This window comes from Bombina bombina, chromosome 3 (genome assembly GCF_027579735.1).
Source record: "Bombina bombina isolate aBomBom1 chromosome 3, aBomBom1.pri, whole genome shotgun sequence".
In the NCBI taxonomy this organism is placed as follows: Eukaryota; Metazoa; Chordata; class Amphibia; order Anura; family Bombinatoridae; genus Bombina; species Bombina bombina.
Genome location: NC_069501.1, coordinates 1,039,894,372 through 1,039,918,013, shown reverse-complemented (window position 1 = coordinate 1,039,918,013; position 23,642 = coordinate 1,039,894,372).

The following is a 23,642-nucleotide window of genomic DNA, read 5'->3' as shown; positions in this document are numbered from 1 at the left end:
ATACAGCGTTTCAAGCTTATACCTCATAAGTCCACTACAGTCTGACTACACCCAGCTGCACACAGCACCCCTGTAGGGGGGATTAACACTGGGCAGGTTTACCAAGGGGATCTAAGCAGACTGTAAAGTAGATCAAATGGATATGTACAGCGTGTTATGCAGACATAGAATATAACACATTGATAGCCACTCTTGATAAGGGAAAAATGTATGGCACTGCTAGGGTCCTGCCGTAGGCTGTAAAGCAAGCGTATAGAGAGTCATGCAGGTTGAGGGTTAAAGCAGCTGCTGTTATTAGAGTGAGTTCATCAAGCAGTCAAATAGGTTAGTGCAAATCAGAACCTTGCAAGTCCCATACAATCACTGTAAAAGCTCCCAAATATCAGAGGTACTCAGCATGTATAACACTTCAGATAAAGGTAATGCAACTGCCGTTATTTTTGTAGAATACCATCGGCAACTTCAACCGAGATTAACAGTTATTGTTTGGCAAGGAGGTCTTATGTCCGCATACTCTTTATCCAAGACAAAAGCTGGCAGAATAAGTATCACCGTTTCTTGACAACAGTTCTTATATGACCTGTTTGTGTGTAATCCTCAATTCCTTCAACACCAGGTAGATTCAGTATAGGCCAACGCTATACATAGAGACAGCGCGGCGTCTTTCCACGAGAATTCAGTTGACAGCAGCACATGCACGTATCATGTGACCGGCCAGGACAGCCAATGCCTACGCGCGTTTCACCCGCTCGTCTTTCACTTCAGACCGGGCTTCGTCAGGGCGGTATTCTGGTTACGTCAATAACTAAATGCCTGAGTTAGTTATGGTCAGGTGGTCAGTTGAGGAGAGGAAGAGGGGCACTCTGGCATTTTAGTAATTTATTACAGCACACCGAGCTTGGCGGCATCTGTATCCAGGACAGTTACAGCCGTGCAGGGAGCAGTATAGAGTGGCCTGAAAATCCTCACTGGCAGAGCTGCTTGGGTATGATATGCAATATTTTCACCCACCAGCAGAGGCGAACTTGAGATTACTATAAAGGAGGACGCATTGACGTAACCAGAATACCGCCCTGACGAAGCCCGGTCTGAAGTGAAAGACGAGCGGGTGAAACGCGCGTAGGCATTGGCTGTCCTGGCCGGTCACATGATACGTGCATGTGCTGCTGTCAACTGAATTCTCGTGGAAAGACGCCGCGCTGTCTCTATGTATAGCGTTGGCCTATACTGAATCTACCTGGTGTTGAAGGAATTGAGGATTACACACAAACAGGTCGTATAAGAACTGTTGTCAAGAAACGGTGATACTTATTCTGCCAGCTTTTGTCTTGGATAAAGAGTATGCGGACATAAGACCTCCTTGCCAAACAATAACTGTTAATCTCGGTTGAAGTTGCCGATGGTATTCTACAAAAATAACGGCAGTTGCATTACCTTTATCTGAAGTGTTATACATGCTGAGTACCTCTGATATTTGGGAGCTTTTACAGTGATTGTATGGGACTTGCAAGGTTCTGATTTGCACTAACCTATTTGACTGCTTGATGAACTCACTCTAATAACAGCAGCTGCTTTAACCCTCAACCTGCATGACTCTCTATATGCTTGCTTTACAGCCTACGGCAGGACCCTAGCAGTGCCATACATTTTTCCCTTATCAAGAGTGGCTATCAATGTGTTATATTCTATGTCTGCATAACACGCTGTACATATCCATTTGATCTACTTTACAGTCTGCTTAGATCCCCTTGGTAAACCTGCCCAGTGTTAATCCCCCCTACAGGGGTGCTGTGTGCAGCTGGGTGTAGTCAGACTGTAGTGGACTTATGAGGTATAAGCTTGAAACACTGTATATTAAACAAAGCTTGAACACCTATACATCCTCTTTCCAGGCTTGAAGTGTGATACCATTATTTAACATTTCGGCCTTGCTGAAACCCTGACATGTTTCTATTGAAGATTTAGCTCCTATCTTTACGCTTACGAGCGGAGCTCATGACAGGGTTTATCTGGGTTTAGACCTTGAATATGGTCCACTTTATATTGTATTGTTGACGCTCCACCTATCACTTAGCATGTACCCCTGACCGGTCAGGTTTATTTTGATTTGCTTATTTTCAGTTCTGTTTTATTAATTTTTATTAGGTTTATGTATTCTATTATAAATCACTGATATAAAAACTTATACATTTACAAACTAAGTCTGTGTGTGACTTTCTTGGAGTGGAGGGGGGAACGTCATTACCCGTCCAAATTTTGTCACCTCACTTAATTATGTGAGACGAGCTGTTTTTTAATAAAAGAGTGCTGAATTTCCCTGTCTTTTATTCAGGATTACATTCCTGAGGCCGCCTCTCTGGTCTACTCATGCTATATATATATATATATATATATATATATATATATATATATATATATATATCCTCCGTGTGTGTCTGCACTCCCAATGCTGTGTAGTCATCAACCAGGGTGCAAAGTCAAACAAGTATACAGTCTATATCCAATAAAGGACTGCACTCACTGGATTTAGTTTCAGAAACCTTCAAATCTTTATTGTGGTAACGTTTCGGGGTTCGCAGACCCCTTCCTCAGACCAGACAACAGTGCAAGTGAACAAAGTGTGCAATATATAGCACTAGCCCCACCCATCACAAACATCAAAATTGCGCCAAAAATCCATCACCATGGTAACACACAAACAAGGCCCCATGACCATACCACCAGAAAACACAATCAAAATACAAAATAAAACAAACTGCATATGCAAGTATTTTGCATAACCTCATAGTTGAACACTAATATGTACAATCATCAGTAGTAGTAGATATTCAGTAGTTACAATAGAATCACTGTAATTAGTTACTGATCCAGTTTAAGTAGCTTAAAGTATATTTAGACAAGCAATGATGGAAAACACACTAATCAAATAATCAAATAATCAAAGTAAACATCATGCAAGAAGAGGAATCTATCTATCAGTTGCACTGTTTAAAAACATATCCACCTCCCTGTATCCAGTTACAGGACTCAATCTTAAGGAAATATACACATAAGCCATATCATATAAACATTGCAACATAGATTAGGCATTTAAACTTCTAGCATTTGAACTAGATGAAAAATAAACAAATAATAAAAAGTCAATCAGATATATATAGATATATATGAGGTCTGTTACTGCTAATTCAATGTCCCCCATATTTATCCCAAGGCTTGCTATGACCAATCCTATGTAAAAGTATGTGAGCTATAAGTACTAATCTGACATTCTGGCAGATACAAATATGCAAAAATACAAAATTGTCAAGCCCCCTGGGCGCGCAGAGCAATGTGTTGTGTCCCATGCGAGTTGAATATAACAAAAAGGCCCGTAGTTCCCAGTGTCAGGGTTCTATGCAGGATGTCTTAGCCAGTGTATTATACCCTAGTGTTGGGAGCTAAGATAGATGTAAACATGGGTGCGTGTATTTACCTATGTAGCAAGTCTGTGTACCGAGTCTGTAGTGCATCAGTGAAACAGGCGCGGCTCAACCCGGTATAGCGTGAGTGAGCTTGGAGCACGACCGCATGGCTAATTAGCATAGCCTGTCAGTCAGTCAATGGGCGTAGCTAGGTCACAGAGTGACAGCGGAGCCTGTGATTAGAGTTATGCTGGGCTGCTACTATACCTATCTCAACTGAGCTTCTTTGTGAGCCCCAAGAAAATCAAAGCTAGTATATCAGGCTTATATTAAATGGTCACATAGGTCTTAAATATGGTCTATTGTGAATAAGTATGTATAATCATATGTGTGCCTAAACATCAGAGCATTTGGTGGGAGCTATAAAAAACCGCTGTGTGCGTGATAATGGGAGGCAGGCAGATTCAGGATAAGACGAACCTAGAGCAACACAGATTAACTGCTTAAAACGTGAATCATTAGAAATTAAAAGATAAAAAATATAAAAAATTAAAAATAACCAAATTAATATTAAACCGTTAGTGAATAAATTAAATTAAATCAATAGCCAGCCTGCATCACAGGCCAAGTAGAGAAAAAAGGGGGGTAGTTGGGTACTGCCATCATGGGTCTTACATGCTCATAAGAGCCACTAGGGTGTAATTTATATGAATGTTAGATCATGCACCACAGATATTATTACGGGGTAATTCTATTTAGAATAGGCACCATAGTAACAGTTTGACGAATGGTATACCATAGTTCAATGGTCTAATACCCCTACAGGTCCTCCCAAATGTAACATGTATAAAACATACTTGTGCCCGAGAAGGTCACTCGTACAGTAGGATCTCAATACAGATATCATTGACCCCCTGTATACATATTGCAATCAAGTTGAGTTAGAGAGACACAATCAAAAGAGGGCACGCTACAGGTAGACATTTCAGTTGAGCCAAAATTTGCAGAGAATAGCAAAAGACAGAAAATATCAAAAAATCAAAAAATATATATCAAGGCAATATCAAGATGCTAAATGCACAGCGCCTACGGGTCACCATATCAAAAATGTATAGTACAAGTGCACCCTAACCAGCATATATAATACACTAAGTGCTGTCAATACGAATACATTGTTGTGCACAAGGACATATACAGCTATGGTGAGTCAAGGCATCAGAGGAAACAGTGCCAATCATTCGACATGTTTAATCCTCTGGGGTAGATGGTATCTAGTCTATGGATCCATCTAGCCTCCATCTGCAAGAGTGTCCTGCCCCGGTCACCCCCACGCCTGAGGGGGGGGACGTGGTCAATTAAAATGAAGCGTAAATCTGTTACCTTGTGGCCTGCTTGCACGAAATGTCTTGCCACCGGTTGATCCGAGGTCCCTTTGTCGATAGCAGTTCTTATCGCCGAGCGATGGTTTGCCATTCTTAAGCGTGCGTTGTCTGTTGTTTTGCCAACATAAAAACGTCCACAGCAACAGCTCAGTAGGTATACGACATGGCTTGTTGTACAGGTGATGAAGTGCTTTATAGTGAATTTCTGGGTAGTATGGGGGTGTCTGAATACTTTGCATGGGATCATACCGCTGCAAGTTGTGCAGCCCTTGCATCTGTAACAACCCATTTTGTTAGTTCTAAGCCATTTCTTGATGTAACTATGTTGAGGATCTGTTTGCATAAGTATGTCCCTTAGACTTCTACCCCGTCTATAGCCCATGATTGGTGGATCCATATGCCCAAAGGGTAGTGTCCGGTCTGTGCCCAGAATCTCCCACCTGTTACGAATTGAATCTGCCAATGGTTTCTTTCCTCTGTCAAAGGTGGTTGTAAAGACCATCCTTGGGGTCTCTTTCCTAGTGATTGCTGGAGTGTCTTGTGCCATGTTTGTTTCAATTTCCTCTCTCACCTTCTTAATCAGGTTATCCTTATATCCCCTTTGTTGGAATTTCTCAGCCATCTGGTCCAGTTGGAGATCTCTATTTGTGGTCTCCGTGTTGTTTCGTACAACCCGTATCAGCTGTGATTTAATTATTGCCTTCCGGGTATGTGGGGGGTGATTGCTTGTGGCTTCTAGCAATGAGTTTCGGTCAGTAGGTTTAGAGAAAAGGGTTGTGAAAAGTCTATCATGTTTCTTATAAATCCGTAAATCAAGGAAATCTATCTTCTCTGGATCATATTTCAACTCAAATTTGATTGGGTTTGGTAGTGCATTGAGTTCGGTTACCCATTCAGTGAGGAGTCCCACTGGTCCATGCCACACAAAGAAGACATCATCAATGTACCTTCTATAGTGTCTTATCATTCCATGATTGAACACATCCATGACGTCTCTTTCAAATTGCTGCATGTAAAGGTTTGCATACGACGGTGCCATATTAGATCCCATGGCTGTCCCTGTCAGTTGCTGGTAGAAAGTATCTTCAAAGCGAAAATAGTTCAATTTTAGACATTTCTCAAGAAGATTTAGGATAAAGGTTGTGGGTGGTCCTATGTATGGGTACTGGTCCAATGCTGCTGCAATTGCATTTATACCCCCGGCATGAGGGATCACCGTGTACAAACTTCTCACATCCATAGTTACCAGGATATCATCCTGGGTGATACCCTCCACAGTGTTAAGTATCTTAATAAGTTCACCTGAGTCTTTGATGTAGGAGTCCATGGATCTAACGATAGGTTGTAGAACTACATCAACATATTGAGCCAATGGTTGTAGCAGAGAGCCCCTTGCGGAGACTATCGGTCTTCCAGGTGGGTTTATTTGGTCCTTGTGTATTTTTGGCAGGGTATAAAGTATCGGATGGATGGGATGTATAGTGCAGAGGAAGTCAAATTCATCCTGATCAATCCACTTAAGTTGTAATGCTTCTGTCAGTGTTGTATCAATCTCCATTTTGAATTCTTCAGTGGGGTTCCAAGTGAGTTTTTTGTATGTCACTCCATCATTGAGTTGCCTCAGTATTTCTGTCCGGTACTGCGTATAATTCATAATGACAATGGCCCCACCCTTGTCAGCCGGGCGTATGACAATATCAGGGTCAGAGGAGAGTGTCTTTATTGCCAATCTCTCTGTCTTGGTTAAGTTTGGACGATGAAATTCATTGTTACATTGTCCAGAATCCTTGGAAATTAGCCTAGTAAAAGTTTTGATACTAGTTCCACAGGTGTTAGGTTCAAATTTACTTTTGGCTCTAAATCTCTTGCGCTCTGTGTCCGCATTTAGATCTTTGAAATGTTCTTTAAGTTTTAGATTCCTCTGGAATTTTTGTATATCAAGGTACGTATCAAAGTCATTGTGTTTAAATGTGGGGATGAAGGTAAGGCCTTTGTTGAGAAGGCTATTTTCATCAGCCGTCAATGTCCTGTCACTGATGTTAATGACAATATCCAGTTTCTCTACCTGGGTGGTAGGGGTGGTCTTCTTGCCACAGTAGTTCCCCCTCCTCGGGTGCGGCCTCGGCCTCGGCCTCTTGTGTTGGCTGATCTGGTTGTGACCCCTAAAAAATGTGAGTTAGAAGTAGATGGTACCTGATCTGTATTTCCTTGTTCCACATAGTTAGCCTCATTATCTGATCCTGAGCTGCTGTCAACTGTGTTTAAGAATCTGGACCGGTATTGTCGCTGTCGTCTTGGTCTTTGTGTGTTTCTCTGTTGATTGCTACCATGTAGCCAATAGTAGACTTTTTCTCCTTATAGTCATTGTCCACAGTGGTGATCTTCTGATTCTTAAAGGCCATGAGTTCTTTCTTGTACTCATTTACTTGTTTGCCGATCTTTTCCATCCATGCATTGTCAGGATCATCCATGAGTACTTGCAATTTCTGGTTGTTAAATATAGTTAGTTCTTCTCTGACTGTAGCCAAAATGTTTGTACATTCCTCAATGACAAGTAGAATCAGGTCCATTGAACACTTGTTAAGAATCTGACACCAGCGTAGGCAAAAGTTTTTATTATTCCTGCCTATAGTTGGCTGGTTCCTGATCCTGAATCCCCTTGGTATCTTATTACTCTTGTAGTATTTAGAGAGGTATACAGTGTGGAGTTCCAGGTCTGTCTCTCTCTTCCTCAGTCTCATTAGATTATTGAACACCGTTAAAGTAGTTTCAGTCTGTTCATTTTCAATCAGTTCTGAATCCACCAATATTCTTAGCGCATCCTCATTGGTAAATGCAAATGTTTTGGTGGTGAATTCCTCCTCTTGTGGATCCAAGTCACCCAAGGCCTCAGCCATTGTAGTAATGGTGTGTGCTTCAGTTATTGCTTGTACTTTACTTCACTCTATGAGGTAGCAGTGCAGAAATAAACACCAGTGTGTCCCAAAGTAAGGCCTCACCTAGGCCACAGTTTTGTAGTAGTATCAAAAAAGGAACCACCAGAGTGGAACCCACAGATGGAGTGAGGTTGTAGCAGATTAGTGGTAGTTGGGTGCTAGACACGTAGTATTACTCATATCCTCCGTGTGTGTCTGCACTCCCAATGCTGTGTAGTCATCAACCAGGGTGCAAAGTCAAACAAGTATACAGTCTATATCCAATAAAGGACTGCACTCACTGGATTTAGTTTCAGAAACCTTCAAATCTTTATTGTGGTAACGTTTCGGGGTTCGCAGACCCCTTCCTCAGACCAGACAACAGTGCAAGTGAACAAAGTGTGCAATATATAGCACTAGCCCCACCCATCACAAACATCAAAATTGCACCAAAAATCCATCACCATGGTAACACACAAACAAGGCCCCATGACCATACCACCAGAAAACACAATCAAAATACAAAATAAAACAAACTGCATATGCAAGTATTTTGCATAACCTCATAGTTGAACACTAATATGTACAATCATCAGTAGTAGTAGATATTCAGTAGTTACAATAGAATCACTGTAATTAGTTACTGATCCAGTTTAAGTAGCTTAAAGTATATTTAGACAAGCAATGATGGAAAACACACTAATCAAATAATCAAATAATCAAAGTAAACATCATGCAAGAAGAGGAATCTATCTATCAGTTGCACTGTTTAAAAACATATCCACCTCCCTGTATCCAGTTACAGGACTCAATCTTAAGGAAATATACACATAAGCCATATCATATAAACATTGCAACATAGATTAGGCATTTAAACTTCTAGCATTTGAACTAGATGAAAAATAAACAAATAATAAAAAGTCAATCAGATATATATAGATATATATGAGGTCTGTTACTGCTAATTCAATGTCCCCCATATTTATCCCAAGGCTTGCTATGACCAATCCTATGTAAAAGTATGTGAGCTATAAGTACTAATCTGACATTCTGGCAGATACAAATATACAAAAATACAAAATTGTCAAGCCCCCTGGGCGCGCAGAGCAATGTGTTGTGTCCCATGCGAGTTGAATATAACAAAAAGGCCCGTAGTTCCCAGTGTCAGGGTTCTATGCAGGATGTCTTAGCCAGTGTATTATACCCTAGTGTTGGGAGCTAAGATAGATGTAAACATAGGTGCGTGTATTTACCTATGTAGCAAATCTGTGTACCGAGTCTGTAGTGCATCAGTGAAACAGGCGCGGCTCAACCCGGTATAGCGTGAGTGAGCTTGGAGCACGACCGCATGGCTAATTAGCATAGCCTGTCAGTCAGTCAATGGGCGTAGCTAGGTCACGGAGTGACAGCGGAGCCTGTGATTAGAGTTATGCCGGGCTGCTACTATACCTATCTCAACTGAGCTTCTTTGTGAGCCCCAAGAAAATCAAAGCTAGTATATCAGGCTTATATTAAATGGTCACATAGGTCTTAAATATGGTCTATTGTGAATAAGTATGTATAATCATATGTGTGCCTAAACATCAGAGCATTTGGTGGGAGCTATAAAAAACCGCTGTGTGCGTGATAATGGGAGGCAGGCAGATTCAGGATAAGACGAACCTAGAGCAACACGGATTTACTGCTTAAAACGTGAATCATTAGAAATTAAAAGATAAAAAATATAAAAAATTAAAAATAACCAAATTAATATTAAACCGTTAGTGAATAAATTAAATTAAATCAATAGCCAGCCTGCATCACAGGCCAAGTAGAGAAAAAAGGGGGGTAGTTGGGTACTGCCATCATGGGTCTTACATGCTCATAAGAGCCACTAGGGTGTAATTTATATGAATGTTAGATCATGCAACACAGATATTATTACGGGGTAATTCTATTTAGAATTACCCCGTAATAATATCTGTGGTGCATGATCTAACATTCATATAAATTACACCCTAGTGGCTCTTATGAGCATGTAAGACCCATGATGGCAGTACCCAACTACCCCCCTTTTTTCTCTACTTGGCCTGTGATGCAGGCTGGCTATTGATTTAATTTAATTTATTCACTAACGGTTTAATATTAATTTGGTTATTTTTAATTTTTTATATTTTTTATCTTTTAATTTCTAATGATTCACGTTTTAAGCAGTAAATCCGTGTTGCTCTAGGTTCGTCTTATCCTGAATCTGCCTGCCTCCCATTATCACGCACACAGCGGTTTTTTATAGCTCCCACCAAATGCTCTGATGTTTAGGCACACATATGATTATACATACTTATTCACAATAGACCATATTTAAGACCTATGTGACCATTTAATATAAGCCTGATATACTAGCTTTGATTTTCTTGGGGCTCACAAAGAAGCTCAGTTGAGATAGGTATAGTAGCAGCCCGGCATAACTCTAATCACAGGCTCCGCTGTCACTCCGTGACCTAGCTACGCCCATTGACTGACTGACAGGCTATGCTAATTAGCCATGCGGTCGTGCTCCAAGCTCACTCACGCTATACCGGGTTGAGCCGCGCCTGTTTCACTGATGCACTACAGACTCGGTACACAGACTTGCTACATAGGTAAATACACGCACCCATGTTTACATCTATCTTAGCTCCCAACACTAGGGTATAATACACTGTCTAAGACATCCTGCATAGAACCCTGACACTGGGAACTACGGGCCTTTTTGTTATATTCAACTCGCATGGGACACAACACATTGCTCTGCGCGCCCAGGGGGCTTGACAATTTTGTATTTTTGTATATTTGTATCTGCCAGAATGTCAGATTAGTACTTATAGCTCACATACTTTTACATAGGATTGGTCATAGCAAGCCTTGGGATAAATATGGGGGACATTGAATTAGCAGTAACAGACCTCATATATATCTATATATATCTGATTGACTTTTTATTATTTGTTTATTTTTCATCTAGTTCAAATGCTAGAAGTTTAAATGCCTAATCTATGTTGCAATGTTTATATGATATGGCTTATGTGTATATTTCCTTAAGATTGAGTCCTGTAACTGGATACAGGGAGGTGGATATGTTTTTAAACAGTGCAACTGATAGATAGATTCCTCTTCTTGCATGATGTTTACTTTGATTATTTGATTATTTGATTAGTGTGTTTTCCATCATTGCTTGTCTAAATATACTTTAAGCTACTTAAACTGGATCAGTAACTAATTACAGTGATTCTATTGTAACTACTGAATATCTACTACTACTGATGATTGTACATATTAGTGTTCAACTATGAGGTTATGCAAAATACTTGCATATGCAGTTTGTTTTATTTTGTATTTTGATTGTGTTTTCTGGTGGTATGGTCATGGGGCCTTGTTTGTGTGTTACCATGGTGATGGATTTTTGGCGCAATTTTGATGTTTGTGATGGGTGGGGCTAGTGCTATATATTGCACACTTTGTTCACTTGCACTGTTGTCTGGTCTGAGGAAGGGGTCTGCGAACCCCGAAACGTTACCACAATAAAGATTTGAAGGTTTCTGAAACTAAATCCAGTGAGTGCAGTCCTTTATTAGATATAGACTGTATACTTGTTTGACTTTGCACCCTGGTTGATGACTACACAGCATTGGGAGTGCAGACACACACGGAGGATATGAGTAATACTACGTGTCTAGCACCCAACTACCACTAATCTGCTACAACCTCACTCCATCTGTGGGTTCCACTCTGGTGGTTCCTTTTTTGATACTACTACAAAACTGTGGCCTAGGTGAGGCCTTACTTTGGGACACACTGGTGTTTATTTCTGCACTGCTACCTCATAGAGTGAAGTAAAGTACAAGCAATAACTGAAGCACACACCATTACTACAATGGCTGAGGCCTTGGGTGACTTGGATCCACAAGAGGAGGAATTCACCACCAAAACATTTGCATTTACCAATGAGGATGCGCTAAGAATATTGGTGGATTCAGAACTGATTGAAAATGAACAGACTGAAACTACTTTAACGGTGTTCAATAATCTAATGAGACTGAGGAAGAGAGAGACAGACCTGGAACTCCACACTGTATACCTCTCTAAATACTACAAGAGTAATAAGATACCAAGGGGATTCAGGATCAGGAACCAGCCAACTATAGGCAGGAATAATAAAAACTTTTGCCTATGCTGGTGTCAGATTCTTAACAAGTGTTCAATGGACCTGATTCTACTTGTCATTGAGGAATGTACAAACATTTTGGCTACAGTCAGAGAAGAACTAACTATATTTAACAACCAGAAATTGCAAGTACTCATGGATGATCCTGACAATGCATGGATGGAAAAGATTGGCAAACAAGTAAATGAGTACAAGAAAGAACTCATGGCCTTTAAGAATCAGAAGATCACCACTGTGGACAATGACTATAAGGAGAAAAAAGTCTACTATTGGCTACATGGTAGCAATCAACAGAGAAACACACAAAGACCAAGAAGACAGCGACAATACCGGTCCAGATTCTTAAACACAGTTGACAGCAGCTCAGGATCAGATAATGAGGCTAACTATGTGGAACAAGGAAATACAGATCAGGTACCATCTACTTCTAACTCACATTTTTTAGGGGTCACAACCAGATCAGCCAACACAAGAGGCCGAGGCCGCACCCGAGGAGGGGGAACTACTGTGGCAAGAAGACCACCCCTACCACCCAGGTAGAGAAACTGGATATTGTCATTAACATCAGTGACAGGACATTGACGGCTGATGAAAATAGCCTTCTCAACAAAGGCCTTACCTTCATCCCCACATTTAAACACAATGACTTTGATACGTACCTTGATATACAAAAATTCCAGAGGAATCTAAAACTTAAAGAACATTTCAAAGATCTAAATGCGGACACAGAGCGCAAGAGATTTAGAGCCAAAAGTAAATTTGAACCTAACACCTGTGGAACTAGTATCAAAACTTTTACTAGGCTAATTTCCAAGGATTCTGGACAATGTAACAATGAATTTCATCGTCCAAACTTAACCAAGACAGAGAGATTGGCAATAAAGACACTCTCCTCTGACCCTGATATTGTCATACGCCCGGCTGACAAGGGTGGGGCCATTGTCATTATGAATTATACGCAGTACCGGACAGAAATACTGAGGCAACTCAATGATGGAGTGACATACAAAAAACTCACCTGGAACCCCACTGAAGAATTCAAAATGGAGATTGATACAACACTGACAGAAGCATTACAACTTAAGTGGATTGATCAGGATGAATTTGACTTCCTCTGCACTATACATCCCATCCATCTGATACTTTATACCCTGCCAAAAATACACAAGGACCAAATAAACCCACCTGGAAGACCGATAGTCTCCGCAAGGGGCTCTCTGCTACAACCATTGGCTCAATATGTTGATGTAGTTCTACAACCTATCGTTAGATCCATGGACTCCTACATCAAAGACTCAGGTGAACTTATTAAGATACTTAACACTGTGGAGGGTATCACCCAGGATGATATCCTGGTAACTATGGATGTGAGAAGTTTGTACACGGTGATCCCTCATGCCGGGGGTATAAATGCAATTGCAGCAGCATTGGACCAGTACCCATACATAGGACCACCCACAACCTTTATCCTAAATCTTCTTGAGAAATGTCTAAAATTGAACTATTTTCGCTTTGAAGATACTTTCTACCAGCAACTGACAGGGACAGCCATGGGATCTAATATGGCACCGTCGTATGCAAACCTTTACATGCAGCAATTTGAAAGAGACGTCATGGATGTGTTCAATCATGGAATGATAAGACACTATAGAAGGTACATTGATGATGTCTTCTTTGTGTGGCATGGACCAGTGGGACTCCTCACTGAATGGGTAACCAAACTCAATGCACTACCAAACCCAATCAAATTTGAGTTGAAATATGATCCAGAGAAGATAGATTTCCTTGATTTACGGATTTATAAGAAACATGATAGACTTTTCACAACCCTTTTCTCTAAACCTACTGACCGAAACTCATTGCTAGAAGCCACAAGCAATCACCCCCCACATACCCGGAAGGCAATAATTAAATCACAGCTGATACGGGTTGTATGAAACAACACGGAGACCACAAATAGATATCTCCAACTGGACCAGATGGCTGAGAAATTCCAACAAAGGGGATATAAGGATAACCTGATTAAGAAGGTGAGAGAGGAAATTGAAACAAACATGGCACAAGACACTCCAGCAATCACTAGGAAAGAGACCCCAAGGATGGTCTTTACAACCACCTTTGACAGAGGAAAGAAACCATTGGCAGATTCAATTCGTAACAGGTGGGAGATTCTGGGCACAGACCGGACACTACCCTTTGGGCATATGGATCCACCAATCATGGGCTATAGACGGGGTAGAAGTCTAAGGGACATACTTATGCAAACAGATCCTCAACATAGTTACACCAAGAAATGGCTTAGAACTAACAAAATGGGTTGTTACAGATGCAAGGGCTGCACAACTTGCAGCGGTATGATCCCATGCAAAGTATTCAGACACCCCCATACTACCCAGAAATTCACTATAAAGCACTTCATCACCTGTACAACAAGCCATGTCGTATACCTACTGAGCTGTTGCTGTGGACGTTTTTATGTTGGCAAAACAACAGACAACGCACGCTTAAGAATGGCAAACCATCGCTCGGCGATAAGAACTGCTATCGACAAAGGGACCTCGGATCAACCGGTGGCAAGACATTTCGTGCAAGCAGGCCACAAGGTAACAGATTTACGCTTCATTTTAATTGACCACGTCCCCCCCCTCAGGCGTGGGGGTGACCGGGGCAGGACACTCTTGCAGATGGAGGCTAGATGGATCCATAGACTAGATACCATCTACCCCAGAGGATTAAACATGTCGAATGATTGGCACTGTTTCCTCTGATGCCTTGACTCACCATAGCTGTATATGTCCTTGTGCACAACAATGTATTCGTATTGACAGCACTTAGTGTATTATATATGCTGGTTAGGGTGCACTTGTACTATACATTTTTGATATGGTGACCCGTAGGCGCTGTGCATTTAGCATCTTGATATTGCCTTGATATATATTTTTTGATTTTTTGATATTTTCTGTCTTTTGCTATTCTCTGCAAATTTTGGCTCAACTGAAATGTCTACCTGTAGCGTGCCCTCTTTTGATTGTGTCTCTCTAACTCAACTTGATTGCCATATGTATACAGGGGGTCAATGATATCTGTATTGAGATCCTACTGTACGAGTGACCTTCTCGGGCACAAGTATGTTTTATACATGTTACATTTGGGAGGACCTGTAGGGGTATTAGACCATTGAACTATGGTATACCATTCGTCAAACTGTTACTATGGTGCCTATTCTAAATAGAATTACCCCGTAATAATATCTGTGGTGCATGATCTAACATTCATATAAATTACACCCTAGTGGCTCTTATGAGCATGTAAGACCCATGATGGCAGTACCCAACTACCCCCCTTTTTTCTCTACTTGGCCTGTGATGCAGGCTGGCTATTGATTTAATTTAATTTATTCACTAACGGTTTAATATTAATTTGGTTATTTTTAATTTTTTATATTTTTTATCTTTTAATTTCTAATGATTCACGTTTTAAGCAGTAAATCCGTGTTGCTCTAGGTTCGTCTTATCCTGAATCTGCCTGCCTCCCATTATCACGCACACAGCGGTTTTTTATAGCTCCCACCAAATGCTCTGATGTTTAGGCACACATATGATTATACATACTTATTCACAATAGACCATATTTAAGACCTATGTGACCATTTAATATAAGCCTGATATACTAGCTTTGATTTTCTTGGGGCTCACAAAGAAGCTCAGTTGAGATAGGTATAGTAGCAGCCCGGCATAACTCTAATCACAGGCTCCGCTGTCACTCCGTGACCTAGCTACGCCCATTGACTGACTGACAGGCTATGCTAATTAGCCATGCGGTCGTGCTCCAAGCTCACTCACGCTATACCGGGTTGAGCCGCGCCTGTTTCACTGATGCACTACAGACTCGGTACACAGACTTGCTACATAGGTAAATACACGCACCCATGTTTACATCTATCTTAGCTCCCAACACTAGGGTATAATACACTGGCTAAGACATCCTGCATAGAACCCTGACACTGGGAACTACGGGCCTTTTTGTTATATTCAACTCGCATGGGACACAACACATTGCTCTGCGCTCCCAGGGGGCTTGACAATTTTGTATTTTTGTATATTTGTATCTGCCAGAATGTCAGATTAGTACTTATAGCTCACATACTTTTACATAGGATTGGTCATAGCAAGCCTTGGGATAAATATGGGGGACATTGAATTAGCAGTAACAGACCTCATATATATCTATATATATCTGATTGACTTTTTATTATTTGTTTATTTTTCATCTAGTTCAAATGCTAGAAGTTTAAATGCCTAATCTATGTTGCAATGTTTATATGATATGGCTTATGTGTATATTTCCTTAAGATTGAGTCCTGTAACTGGATACAGGGAGGTGGATATGTTTTTAAACAGTGCAACTGATAGATAGATTCCTCTTCTTGCATGATGTTTACTTTGATTATTTGATTATTTGATTAGTGTGTTTTCCATCATTGCTTGTCTAAATATACTTTAAGCTACTTAAACTGGATCAGTAACTAATTACAGTGATTCTATTGTAACTACTGAATATCTACTACTACTGATGATTGTACATATTAGTGTTCAACTATGAGGTTATGCAAAATACTTGCATATGCAGTTTGTTTTATTTTGTATTTTGATTGTGTTTTCTGGTGGTATGGTCATGGGGCCTTGTTTGTGTGTTACCATGGTGATGGATTTTTGGCGCAATTTTGATGTTTGTGATGGGTGGGGCTAGTGCTATATATTGCACACTTTGTTCACTTGCACTGTTGTCTGGTCTGAGGAAGGGGTCTGCGAACCCCGAAACGTTACCACAATAAAGATTTGAAGGTTTCTGAAACTAAATCCAGTGAGTGCAGTCCTTTATTGGATATAGACTATATATATATATATATATATATATATATATATATATATATATATATATAATTAACATATAAGAGATTTGCATTGGTTATGTAACAAATGCAAAAAAACAACAAAAAATTAGTTTGTTATATTCATTAATATATGATTAACAAAAACGGCTTATAACAAAAACCGAAAAAACTAAAAGGAAATGAACTAATATTCGTTAAAAATATTTGTTTTCATTTTCATAACAGCTTGCTATTATGATGCAAGCAGGTGGTTTATCCAATGAAATGAAACCAGGAAGAGCAGGCCAAAAGAATGACAGTTTTAATCTGCCTATCAGTGACAGCCTGTAACATTTGCTAACCAACCAGGAGTCTCAGAGGGAGGGATGGAAGTGAAAGGGAGATTTTTAAGTTATTGCTGAAGTTCTAAAGCTCAAATCTAAAGAGAATAAATAGAACAGAGGGGCGTCTCATGTGTAGAACAACAGAATCAAACATAGGCACACATACATTTAGCCAAATCAGTACTCACATTTGGCACAAGCACCCTTGTGTTCTGGTAGAAGCGGGCTGAAAACTTAGGGTGCATCAGCTAAACCTTTCCTCGCTCCACGAAGCTGAACTGAATCCGGTACAGGGCACTCAGAGTGTTCAGGTGTAGTGTTTTCAATGAACAATAAAAAGGTGCTTCCACTTAGCTTATATTAAAAAGAGGTTTATTAAAATTACATAAAAAACATATAAGTAGCGGATAGAGGGGGCATAAACAATTCACCCCCTGTATATGCAACGCGTTTCTCAGCCTTAAACAAGCCGTTTCCTCAGGCATACAGCACCTTACAACAAACAAAGCTTTTAAAAAGGCACATAGCCAATCAAAAAGACTTGCCCATTGTGGGTGTGTTAGCACACCTAAGCTCCTAATTTGCCTTAATTAGTGTATTAAAATGTAATATTAGACAAACCCAAAAACAACATAGAGAAATATGTTACCATAAACAATAGAAATAATAGCATACATTCATCTAAATATAAACTATCCTAGTGAGCATCCAATCTGCTAATGAATATCTACAAATTGTTTCACTAGTGCATTCATATTACCATTTTGTAGCACCATTTAACATTTTGTATCAAAAGAGTTACAGCCAGTATTAACAGCAAATTTATTGAGACATGAATCCTTTTTAAGATGTGTAAATTAAAAATAAAATGAGTGGAAAACCTCACTGAACCTGCAGGACCGATCAATAACTAATATCTGAGCCCTATGAGTGTATTAACTTATGTAATGTTGTTACCTTGGTCCCTGATGTATAGTCTCTCATAATCAAGAGGAGAAAACTTGTTTGGCTTTCGTAGTTCTCAGGTTGTTATCCGTCTTGTATATTAATACGCTAAAATGTCACATGGCCGTGACTGGCCAATAGGAGGACAAAGACTCAGTGGTATATAGTTGCTAGGTTACCAGTTTAAAATCACAAGTGTACGGCAATCTGATCAAACGTCTACACACAAAGCTGTCTTTAAATACTGTAACATCAGTCTAAAATGTACATATGTGCTAATGAGGTGATAGAAACTACTACTAAGATACCCAATTATAAGATAAAGGAGGTGATTTGAATGGTGATGTGTTTTGGTTTGTGGTGTATAATATGTATAAAATGGGTATGACTTAAATATATATAGTGAAATTAGCTGTAACAGAACAGTTGAGAATTCTATATAATCTAGTGGTGACCAATAGAAAAATATACTTATGCAACTCTATCAAGCCGCTAACAAAAATAACCCTAAATTCATAAATATACAAAATACTAAAAAGGCTAAACTAGATCTGATTAAGTGATCGTATATTTGGATACAATGTCCAAAATCAATTAGTGTAAAAAGTGAAGCTATCTAAAGTTATATTATGTGTGAACGTAGTGTACCTAAACTATGTGCAATCCAATCTAAATGTGAAAACATATACAATGACAGCTTGTGTACAGTATATTGTTTCATCATAACACCCATAACATACATATGTGTGGAATACATCATCAAAACTCCAATACCTCCTATATGCCTCTTTATAAAAAAGAAGCATTACAGTGATGAGCTGCAGTTCATAATGATTAACGATGTGCTTCTTTACATACTTTGGCCTAGATTTAGAGTTGGGCGGTAGCCGTGAAAACCAGAGTTAGAGGCTCCTAACGCTGGTTTTGGGCTACCGCCGGTATTTGGAGTCAGTCAGGAAAGGGTCTAACGCTCACTTTCCAGGTCCGACTTTTCCATACCGCAGATCCCCTTACGTCAATTGCGTATCCTATCTTTTCAATGGGATCTTTCTAACTCCGGTATTTAGAGTCGTGTCTGAAGTGAGCGTTAGAATTCTAACGACAAAACTCCAGCCGCAGAAAAAAGTCAGTAGTTAAGAGCTTTCTGGGCTAACGCCGGTTTATAAAGCTCTTAACTACTGTGCTCTAAAGTACACTAATACCCATAAACTACCTATGTACCCCTAAACCGAGGCCCCCCCCACATCGCCGCCACTCTATAAAATTTTTTAACCCCTAATCTTCCGCTCCGTACACTGCCGCCAACTACGTTATCCCTATGTACTCCTAATCTGCTGCCCCTAACACCGCCGACCCCTATATTATATTTATTAACCCCTAATCTGCCCCCCAAAACGTCGCCTCCACCTGCGTACACTTATTAACCCCTAATCTGCCGTCCGCACGCCGCCAGCTACATTATAGCTATGTACCCCTAATCTGCTGTCCCTATCACCGCCGACCCCTATATTATATTTATTAACCCCTAATCTGCCCCTACAACGTCGCCACCACCTGCCTACACTTATTAACCCCTAATCTGCTGAGCGGACCGCACCGCTATTATAATAAAGTTATTAACCCCTAATCCGCCTCACTCCCGCCTCAATAACCCTATAATAAATAGTATTTACCCCTAATCTGCCCTCCCTAACATCGCCGACACCTAACTTCAAGTATTAACCCCTAATCTGCCGATCGGAGCTCACCGCTACTCTAATAAATTTTTTAACCCCTAAAGCTAATTTTAACCCTAACCCTAACACCCCCCTAAGTTAAATATAATTTTATTCTAACGAAATAAATTAACTCTTATTAAATAAATTATTCCTATTTAAATCTAAATACTTACCTGTAAAATAAACCCTAATATAGCTACAATATAAATTATAACTATATTATAGCTATTTTAGGATTAATATTTATTTTACAGGCAACTATTTTAACCAGGTGCAATAGCTATTAAATAGTTAAGAACTATTTAATAGCTAAAATAGTTAAAATAATTACAAAATTACCTGTAAAATAAATCCTAACCTAAGTTACAATTAAACCTGACACTACACTATCAATAAATTATTTAAATAAAATATCTACAAATAAATACAATGAAATAAACTAACTAAAGTACGAAAAATAAAAAAGAACTAAGTTACAAAAAAATAAAAAAATATTTACAAACATTAGAAAAATATTACAACAATTTAAAAATAATTACACCTACTCTAAGCCCCCTAATAAAATAACAAAGACCCCCAAAATAAAACATGCCCTACCCTATTCTAAATTAAAAAAGTTCAAAGCTCTTTTACCTTACCAGCCCTGAACAGGGCCCTTTGCGGGGCATGCCCCAAAGAATTCAGCTCTTTTGCCTGTAAAAAAAACACATACAATACCCCCCCCCCCCCCAACATCGGAATTAAGGTAGGAAAATTCTGATTGGCTGATGGAATCAGCCAATCAGAATCAAGTTCAATCCGATTGGCTGATCCAATCAGCCAATCAGATTGAGCTCGCATTCTATTGGCTGATCGGAACAGCCAATAGAATGCGAGCTCAATCTGATTGTCTGATTGAATCAGCCAAATCGGATTGAACTTGATTCTGATTGGCTGATTCCATCAGCCAATCAGAATTTTCCTACCTTAATTCCGATTGGCTGATAGAATCCTATCAGCCAATCGGAATTCGAGGGATGCCATCTTGGATGACGTCCCTTAAAGGAACCGTTATTCGTCGGGAAGTCGTCGGTGAAGATGGATGTTCCGCGTCGGCGGGATGAACATGGATCCGGAAGAAAGAAGATTGAAGATGCCGTTGATAGAAGACTTCAGCCGGATCATGGACCTCTTCAGCTCCCGCTTGGATGAAGACTTCAGCCGGATCATGGACATCTTCAGCCCCCCGCTTGGGCTTGGATCAAGACATCGGAGGCTCTTCTGGATCGATCGGTGAACCCGGCGAGGTGAAGATAAGGTAGGAAGATCTTCAGGGGCTTAGTGTTAGGTTTATTTAAGGGGGGTTTGGGTTAGATTAGGGGTATGTGGGTGGTGGGTTGTAATGTTGGGGGGGGGGGTATTGTATGGTTTTTTTTACAGGCAAAAGAGCTGAATTCTTTGGGGCATGCCCCACAAAAGGTCCTTTTAAGGGCTGGTAAGATAAAAGAGCTTTGAACTTTTGTAATTTAGAATAGGGTAGGGCATTTTTTTATTTTGGGGGTCTTTGTTATTTTATTAGGGGGCTTAGAGTAGGTGTAATTAGTTTAAAATTGTTGTAATATTTTTCTAATGTTTGTAAATATTTTTTTATTTTTTGTAACTTAGTTCTTTTTTATTTTTTGTACTTTAGTTAGTTTATTTAATTGCATTTATTTGTAGGAATTGTATTTAATTTATTTATTGATAGTGTAGTGTTAGGTTTAATTGTAGATAATTGTAGGTAGTTTATTTAATTTATTTATTGATAGTGTAGTGTTAGGTTTAATTGTAACTTAGGTTAGGATTTATTTTACAGGTAATTTTGTAATTATTTTAACTATTTTAGCTATTAAATAGTTCTTAACTATTTAATAGCTATTGTACCTGGTTAAAATAAATACAAAGTTACCTGTAAAATAAATATAAATCCTAAACTAGCTATAATATAATTATAATTTATATTGTAGCTATATTAGGGTTTATTTTACAGGTAAGTATTTAGCTTTAAATAGGAATAATTTATTTAATAAGAGTTAATTTATTTTGTTAGATTTAAATTATATTTAACTTAGGGGGGTGTTAGTGTTAGGGTTAGACTTAGCTTTAGGGGTTAATCCATTTATTACAGTAGCGGCGAGATTCGGTCGGCAGATTAGGGGTTAATAATTGAAGTTAGGTGTCGGTGATGTTAGGGAGGGCAGATTAGGGGTTAATACTATTTATTATAGGGTTATTGAGGCGGGAGTGAGGCGGATTAGGGGTTAATAACTTTATTATAATAGCGGTGCGGTCCGCTCAGCAGATTAGGGGTTAATAAGTGTAGGTAGCTGGCGGCGACGTTGTGGGGGGCAGATTAGGGGTTAATAAATATAATATAGGGGTCGGCGGTGTTAGGGGCAGCAGATTAGGGGTACATAGCTATAATGTAGGTGGCGGTGGTGTACGGAGCGGCAGATTAGGGGTTAATAATAATATGCAGGTGTCAGCGATAGCGGGGGCGGCAGAATAGGGGTTAATAAGTGTAAGGTTAGGGGTGTTTAGACTCGGGGTACATGTTAGAGTGTTAGGTGCAGACGTAGGAAGTGTTTCCCCATAGAAAACAATGGGGCTGCGTTAGGAGCTGAACGCAGCTTTTTTGCAGGTGTTAGGTTTTTTTTTCAGCTCAAACAGCCCCATTGTTTTCTATGGGGGAATCATGCACAAGCACGTTTTTTAAGCTGGCCACTTCCGTAAGCACCGCTGGTATCGAGAGTTGCAGTGGCGTTAAATTATGCTCTACGCTCCCTTTTTGGAGCCTAACGCACTGAAAACCCAGCCATTCTGTGAACTCTCAATACCAGCGGTATTTAAAAGGTGCGTGGGAAAAAAAAGCACGCGTAGCTAACGCACCCCTTTGGCCGCAGAACTCTAAATCTAGGCGACTGTGTTTTAATGAACACTTTTTTAAGTTTCTAAAATGCTCACTCCATCTGATGCGCACCTTCCTAGAGGTGCGACCCAAATATTGATGGACACTTTCACAGGTAAGTACATAGACTACATATTCAGTACTATGATCAATATGTGTTCTGATGTCAAAAGTTTCACCTGTGACATTACATTTGACAGATTTACTCCCATGAGTCACATATTTGCACATATGACATCTGGCCTTGTTACATCTAAATGATCCGGTTTTTCCCTGATTAGTGGTCCGATTTTTAGAGTGTGCAATATGGATATTCCTTTTAGATACTACAACTTTGACAGGGGCTAGTTTTTGCTTAAAGGGACAGTCAACACCAGAATGTTTGTTGTCTTAAAAGATAGATAATCCCTTAATTACCCATTCCCCAGTTTTGCATAACCAACACGGTTATAATAATACACGTTTTACATCTGTAATTACCTTGTATCTAAGACTGCCTCCTTATTTAAGCACATGAACTAATGCCCTCTAGTGGTGTAAATCTGACAAAATGCATTTAGATTAGAGGCGGCCTTCAAGGTCTAAGAAATTAGCATATGAACCTCCTAGGTTTAGCTTTCAACTAAGAATACCAAGAGAAGAAAGCAAAATTAGTGATTAAAGAAATTGGAAAGTTGTTTAAAGTTGTTTAAAATTACATGCCCTATTTGAATCATAAAAGTTTTTTTGGACTTGACTGTCCCTTTAAGTGTAGGAGCCTGTCTAAATACTAGTCTTTGACTTCATTTCAGTGCCCCTTAAGATAAGGATCCTTGAGTGCAATAGGCCAATTTGTGTTGAGTATCTTTCTAATATGTTTTTGTTCAGAATTGAATTGAGTATTAATAGCCGGTTTCTGTACTTCAATATCCTCATGTGCCTCTTCTAGTTTCTGTGTGTATTCCAGGATTTTTGT